Genomic DNA, 7,779 nt, shown 5'->3' on the forward strand with positions numbered 1-7,779 from the left:
TCTTTTCTTCTGTGTCCATAGAAACTAGCAGTTATGCGGGGACTTGTTCTTTCACGGGGCCTTTAAGATTCTCACAGCTTTGCTCTGAGCCCGAGAGCTTTCCAGCTTCAGCCAGATATAGGGCTGGTGCACGTACTGGTGGCGTCTTCAAACTCAAACCAGAAGTGTCCCCTTTTCCATCTGAATGCTGCCTGAGATGTGTCCCACTGAGAGGGTCCTGGCTCAGGATTTGCTTGCGGGGGATCAGAGGCTTCAGACTTTGATAAGCCCATGAGTCAGTCATTCTGCGTAATAATCAGTGCCCCCAACACGAAAAGACACATGTACTGAGAACCCAGCTTTCCTTTGGCCGAAGAATGTGTATTAAATCTGTTTCATCTCTTTTGTAGCTTTTAAGGGCTTGTTTGACAAAGGAGTTTGTGAGAAAGTTCCTAATAAGTTTGGCAGCTGACACATCAGTGTTCTTTCAGCTACAGAGGCAGCAGGCTGTGAGGGTGACAAGTGGGGCCCAGGGCTTCCCTGGTGGTCCAGTGGCTAAGAATCCCCCTGCCCGTGCAGCGGATGTGAGTTCGATCCCTGATCGCGGAAGATTCCATACGCCAAGGGGCAGCTAAGCACACAAGCCGGAACTACTGAAGCCCGGGCGCGAGAGCCCGTGCTCCGCCGCAGGAGCCACCGCCACGAGGAGCCCCCTTGCTGCAACCAAAGAAAGCCTGTGCCAGCAGTAAAGACCCAGCACAGCCATAAATAAATGCAGAAAGATTTTAAGAACAAAATGTTAGCCACTCAGTTGTGTCCGACTCTTTGGGACCCTGTAAACTGTAGCCCGCCAGGCTCCTCTGTCCATGGAATTCTCCAGGCAAGAATCCTGGAGTGGGTTGCCATTCCCTTCCCCAGGGGATCTTCCTGACCCAGGGATTGAACCCTGTGTCTCCCACATTCCAGGCAGATTCTTACTGGAGCCAATCAAACCCATGTTTAAATAGCAGACCTGATGCTTACCAGCTATGAGACCTCTCTCTCGAAGCCTCCGTTTCTTCACCTGTAGAATTTGGGTAACTAGAGAAACTTCTCACTGACTTGTGCTTTTGTTTGGTTGGTTGGTCATGCTACGCAGCTTGTGGGATTTTAGTTCCCCCACCAGGGATTGAACCTGGGCCCTTGGCAGTGAGAGAAAGGAATCCCAACCACTGAGCCACCAGGGGATTTCCTGGCTTGTTAAATGAGAAAGTGAGATAATGAACAGAAGATGCTGAGCCCAATGCCTAGGCCACAGTGAGTGCTTAGTCAAAGGCAGATGCAGTCCTTGTGAAATGGGGAGCTGAGTAAGACGGAAGGAAAAATCTGATTTGGAAGAAAAGGAGTTAAGCGGTGTGCTTTGGCAGCACACATACTAAAATTGGAACGATGCAGAGAATATTAGCACGGCCCCTGTGCAAGGATGACACGCAAATTTGTGAAGTGTTCCATAGTTTTGAATTTCTGTATGACTCAGGAAACTCAACCTGGGGCTCTGGAACAATCTAGAGGAGTGGGAAGGGGTGAGATGTGAGAGGGAGGGGATGTATGTACGTATACCTATGGCTGATCCATGCATTATGGCAGAAACCAGCATAATATTGTAAAACAGTTATCCTTCAATTAAAAATAAATAATTTTTTTAAAAAAGAAAATAAAAAAGGAGTTAAGTGAAATTCCACACAGTTTTATAAACCTTATGTTAAAAAAATTATCATATTTATTTTGGGATATACCTATTCATGCACATGAATAATTCAAAAGAAACAAAGAAGGATAAAAAATAGGTCTTCCTCCCATCCCTCATCTCACGGTTCCCCTCTGTGAGGCAACTAATATGCTAGTTTCCTGAGAATCTTCCCAGAAATTTTCAATATTGAAAAAATTTTTTTGAAATAGACTCACAGACTTAGAAATCAAAGTTATGGTTGCCAAAGGGGAAAGAGATAAATTAGGAGTTTGGAATTAACAGATACCTACTACTAAAAATAAAATACGACTTCCCTGGCAGACCAGTGCTTAAGACTCCACACTTCCAATGAGAAATAGGTTCGATCCCTGGTCAGGGAACTAAGATCTCACATGCCAAAAACAAAAAGGTAACTAACAAGGACCTGCTGTATAGCACAGGGAACTGTACTCAATATCTTGTAATAACCTATAAGGGAAAAGAATCCAAAATATATATATATAAATATAAATGAATTATTTTGTTCTACACCTGAAACGTACAGAACATCATAAATTGACTATATTTCCTTTTTTTTTTTTAATCAGCTTCAGAGGGAAATGAGTTTTAAAGGGCAGAAGACATTGATGTAGTAAAGACAGCTGCCTGTGTGTTCTTGTTGGACCCCAAGTGGAGGGAGTATTTTGAAAGCATATTTAATTCTTTGCAGCCTGAGCCAGACTGGTTGAAGTCTTCTTAGCTATAATAAGACCCACGGGCTCAGAAAAGCAATATGATTCAGAAGCAGGATTCACAGCTCCCCAAGCAGAGCCCCTCATGTGAGGCAGACGCTGTCAGGGCAGGGCAAAGCCAAACTGTAAGATCTGAACTCTGGACTGTGGACTCATTCCCCACATTCCGCGTGTGCCAAGCCCGCATTGCCAACATTCCCTGAGGGTTTAGGGCCTCTGCTCTCCTCTCGGACAGGGATACTCTGGGTCACATAGTTTTGCCTTCAGCTGCTGGAGAGGCCGGAGGACAGGTTAGAGGAGACAATGATCAGAAGCCAAGGGTCCCTTCCTGCATTCTCCCCGCTGGCCTCCTGGAGTCCAGTTTCTATTCTGTAAAATACACATATATTTATCCAGGATCCACTGGGGAAATTTAAACCTGCTCAAGTCCCAAGACGCACCTGTTTAGTAGATAAACAGGGCTATTTGTTACCCTACTGTTAACGCGGTAACCGTGCATAAACATGGAGCCGAGAGAGGTCACCCACTTACCGCCAATCTTCCGTCAATCAAAAGGGCACTGAATCACCAAACTGAGAGATTTTGCCACCTCGGTAACACATTCCAGTACTTTTTATGTCAGAAAGTTTTCACTTGGATCTAATCTGAATTCACCAAGCTGGAATTTATCCAGCATTCAGTCATTAAGGAAAATAGTGGTGATCATCTTCCGTGTACTTGAAACATTCATTAGCCTTTGTCCCTTTAATACTAACTGAGGGACTTCCCTGGTGGTCCAGTGGCTGAGACTCCACATTCCCAGTGCAGGGGGTCCAGGTTCTATCCCTGATCAGGGAAATAGATCCCACTTGCTGCAACTAAGGAGAAGGCAATGGCAACCCACTCCAGTACTCTTGCCTGGAAAATCCCATGGACAGAGGAGCCTGGTAGGCTGCAGTCCATGGGGTTGTGAAGAGTTGGACAAGACTGAGTGACTTCACTTTCACTTTTCACTTTCATGCATTGGAGAAGGAAATGGCAACCCACTCCAGTGTTCTTGCCAGGCTTCTGGAGGGGGAGCCTGGTGGGCTGCTGTCTATGGGGGTGCACAGAGTTGGACACAACTGAAGCTACTTAGCAGCAGCAGCAGCTGCTGCAACTAAAGATCCTGCATAATGCAATGAAGATCCCAAGTGCCACAATTAAGACCCAGCGCAGCCAAATAAATAAATATTTTTAAAAAATATTAAATGAAAGCCCATCCAAGTTCTTTCATCTTCCATTTACATTCAATTTCTAACCCCTCATTTACTCCTGTGACTGTGGGCTCTCTTTTCTTGGCCTCCAATCCAGGCCAGAACTTTCTCGGTTCAGAATATCCAGAAAGACCTCTGACAGCATCTTTTACTCCACTCTTCTCTTCCCATGCATCCTTCAAACCTTTGGAGCTGCTTGCCTTGTTCATCTCAAGCTGGCATGTCTATAAGCTCAGCTATATAAAGCAGAAGATTTTGCCCATCTGACATTCCTAAATCTCAGAGCGAGCGAAGATGACACTCCCTTCTGGTCTGTAGGCAGCCCTGGTATTTATATTGCTCTGAACTCATGATGATGCTTGCAGAGATTTAATTTTCCTAAAGCTCAAATGCTCACGTTAATTTGGGAGAGGGTGGAGATTTGATTTCTTGAGCGGAGTCAAAGAATGAAGGACAAAGTTTGATTCCTAGACCTAAAAAGGTTTCTGGCAAGACCGTGAAACAAGCTGCTTTATTATTTTGGAACTCAGAAGCAGAAAAACAGAGATAGCCTGAGTAAACTTCCCGGAGTTTTGTGACTGGGTAAAGTCTCATGAAAAACTCAGGTAGACAAAAAAGAAGTAGACAAAGGAGGAGGAAGAGGAAGAGTTTGAAAAGTAAAAAGCATTATAATTGAAGTATAAGCCATCCTATCCTGTTTTCAAATAAAACAAGCTTTAGGGAGAAAACAAGTAGACTTGAGAATTCCCTGGTGGTCCAGAGGTTAACGCTCTGTCTTTCAATACAAGGGACTGGGTTCAATCCTGGTAGAGGGGGGCGGGGCGGGGGGAGGGCAGTGCTGAGAGATCCCACACGCCTTACAGCCAAAAAAAACCAAAACATTAAACAGAAACTATGTTGTAGCACATTCAATAAAGACTTGTACAATGGTCCACATCAAAAAAATCTATTAAAAATAAGGAAAGCAAGCAAGTAAAGATACATTACCTACTATTTCTCACAATATCCTTCCATTATTATGACTGAGGACCCTGAAGTTTAGTTAGATGAGATAAATTGGGCCAAGTGCCTAACACAGAGCCCTGAAACATAGTTGGAACTCAGAACAAGTTCGTTCTCTTTCTAACTGTATTGCTATTAACAAAAAGGGTTTATCACTTTGCCAACAAAGGTCTGTATAATCAAAGCTATAGTTTTTCCAGTAGTCCTGTACAGATGTGAGAGTTGGACCATAAAGAAGGCTGAACACTGAAGGATTGATGTTTTTGTTTTTGTATTTTAGGATTGATGTTTTTGAATTGCAGTGCTGGAGAAGACTCTTGAGAATCCCTTGGACTGCAAGGAGATCAAACCAGTCAATCCTAAAGGAAATCAACCCTGAATATTCATTGGAAGGACTGTTGCTAAAGCTGAAGCTTCAATACTTTGGCCACCTAATGCAAAGAGTCAACTCACTGGAAAAGACTCTGAAGTTGGAAAAGATTGAAGGCAAAAGGAGAAGGGGATGACAGAGGACGAGATGGTTAGCACCACTGACTCAATGGACATGAATTTGAGTAAACTCCAGAAGAGAGTGGAGGACAGAGGAGCCTGGAGTGCTACACTCCATGGGATTGCAAGGAGACGGACGCAACTTAGCAACTGGACAACAACAACAAGGGTTAAAGGAGTAATGCAGTTGACATTCTCCTAGCTGCCAATTAAACCCTCAGCTATATGGTCATATAAAACACAGGCAATAAATGGCATCTATAACCAAACTGCCCAAGGAGGATTGTTCCCAGAGACAATCTGGTGTAAGTTGTCGGGCCACCTTGGGAGGGGCCTTGAGATGCCATTGAGTTCCTGCAACCAGTCTTGTTTCCCTTAGTCTTGACAATTATCTTAATGTCATAGTCCAAGTCCCGTAATAACAGTAATAATTATCACAAGCTCACTTTTCTTAAGAGCTTACTGAGGACTAGGCTCTGCTTTAAACACACTCCACACATTATTTCATCGAGGCTCCAAAGACAAAATGTTCAGACACTGAGGATCCTTGCCAGATGGGAGGACACCAGAAACCTGGCTGCTGAGCTATCGGAATCTGAAAAAGTTTGAGAAAGCGAGAATAAATTCCATAACACTCTGCACTTTGGTCATAAAACCAAAAGATTAGGCTAGCAGAGACGAAACATGTTTCACAGGAGAAGGCAGGGGAAATGCAGCGTTGTGGTTTATTCAGTAAACCGGGAAATATGACTTGCGTTCTCCGGTAACCACAAAGAATTGAAACGTGTGGTTAAAGATTTAGGGGTTAGGGAGAGCGAGGGGGTGGGTAGTCTTGTTCCTTCTTGATTTCTGTTCGAGTTCCAGGGAATTGGGGTTTCCATTGCAAAGGGTGCAACTGGATATTTCCTCCACGTTTCATCGTTGGGACCTGGCAAACGGCATTTCCTGGCACTCGGGAGCAGCGAGTCCCAACAGAAGCGAGGTCGAATCCATTTTTGGAGCCAAGCGCCAGCATTCCTTTGCGGTGAGTTCTGCAACCTCAAGGTAGCGCTTCCCTAGAGTGACCTCTAGTGGTGACCACGGGGAGTCGACCAATTTTCCAGCCTATGGAAGAATCACCCTCGAAATGTTGCCTTTGTGGCAACAGAAGCCTCTCGGTTCTTTCCCTCACTAACTGCCCTGTGGTTGATGATGACAAGTAGGGCTGACAACATGAGCAACTCATTCCACTTGCTAATCAAAACCATGATGAATGCTTTCACATAGGGTTTCCCTGGTGGCTCAGTGGTAAGGAATCCGCCTGCAATGCAGGAGACTCAGGTTCGATCCCTGGGTGGGGAAGATCCCCTGGAGAAGGAAATGGCAACCCACTCCAGGATTCTTGCCTGGAAAATCTCATGGACACAGGACATTGGCGGGCTACAGTCCATGGCGTCTTAGAAGAGCTGGACATGACTGAGCGACTAAACAACAACTCTTTTAAGTACAACATGAAAACTCTGAATATGTTTAAATGTGCCCAAGCTCCCGGCTGTGGCAGCGATCGCCTTGTGTTGGAATGAGACACTTGTCCACCCACCAGGGGTGCAATCTGCCTGGTCACAGAGTGGCTGTGAACGTTTTCTCTCTGGAGGGACCTTAAGACTTTGTAGGAAAAATAATGGTGACCATCTACAACATGTGTTGAGATCATCTGAGGGTTGGGAGTATAGGTGTGTCCACTCAGGAAAAAATAGCTAAGAGATAAGGCCCGATATGTTTTTTATAAGGACAGGAAGTGTATCCATATGAGATCGCTAAAATGCCCACAGGGATAACTAGATGTGTGTCTAAAAGTTTATGACTCAGAAACATTTTGCATCACTTTGATGACGCATTATCTTATTTTGTTTCGTTTTCACGACAACTGTTTGGTGAGGTATTATTTTCCTCATTTAAAAAAAAAATATATATATATATATATATTTTGCCATGTCGTGTGGTGTGGAGGATCTTAGTCCCCCAACCAGGGATTGAATCGGCAGTCCCTGCAGTGGAAGAGCAGAGTCCCAGACACTGGACCACCGGGGAAGCCCCTATTTTCCCTATTTTTTTTCCTCAAGGAGGAAATTGTTGCCAACAGGTGATCGCACCTATTGGAGAAAGACTGTGCTGGAAGCACCTCTCTCACCATATAGTGGTGAGTGAAAGTCGCTGTTAAAGAGATGGGACTACCCAGACCACCTGACCGGCCTCCTGAGAAATCCGTATGCAGGTCAGGAAGCAACAGTTAGAACTGGACATGAAACAACAGACTGGTTCCAAATAGGAAAAGGAGTCCGTCAAGGCTGTATACTGTCACCCTGCTTATTTAACTTCTATGCAGAGTACATCATGAGAAACGCTGGGGTGGAAGAAGCACAAGCTGGAATCAAGATTGCTGGGAGAAATATCAATAACCTCAGATATGTAGATGACACCACCTTTATGGCAGAAAGTGAAAGAGGAGAGAGTGCTGCTGCTGCTGAGTTGCTTCAGTCGTGTCCGACTCTGTGCGACCCCATAGACGGCAGCCCACCAGGCTCCCCCGTCCCTGGGATTCTCTAGGCAAGAACACTGGAATGGGTTGCCATTT

General features: G+C 44.9%; 1 non-coding gene across 1 annotated transcript; it reads left to right on the top strand.

Annotated features, from left to right (window-relative positions):
- The first annotated feature begins 1,373 nt into the window (after positions 1–1,373).
- On the top strand, positions 1,374–1,476 carry LOC138415510 (U6 spliceosomal RNA). The gene has a single exon (XR_011247268.1). It is a non-coding gene; the product is annotated as a U6 spliceosomal RNA (small nuclear RNA).
- Positions 1,477–7,779: the final 6,303 nt, after the last annotated feature.

Source organism: Ovis canadensis, chromosome 11 (genome assembly GCF_042477335.2).
Source record: "Ovis canadensis isolate MfBH-ARS-UI-01 breed Bighorn chromosome 11, ARS-UI_OviCan_v2, whole genome shotgun sequence".
NCBI classification, from domain to species: domain Eukaryota; kingdom Metazoa; phylum Chordata; class Mammalia; order Artiodactyla; family Bovidae; genus Ovis; species Ovis canadensis.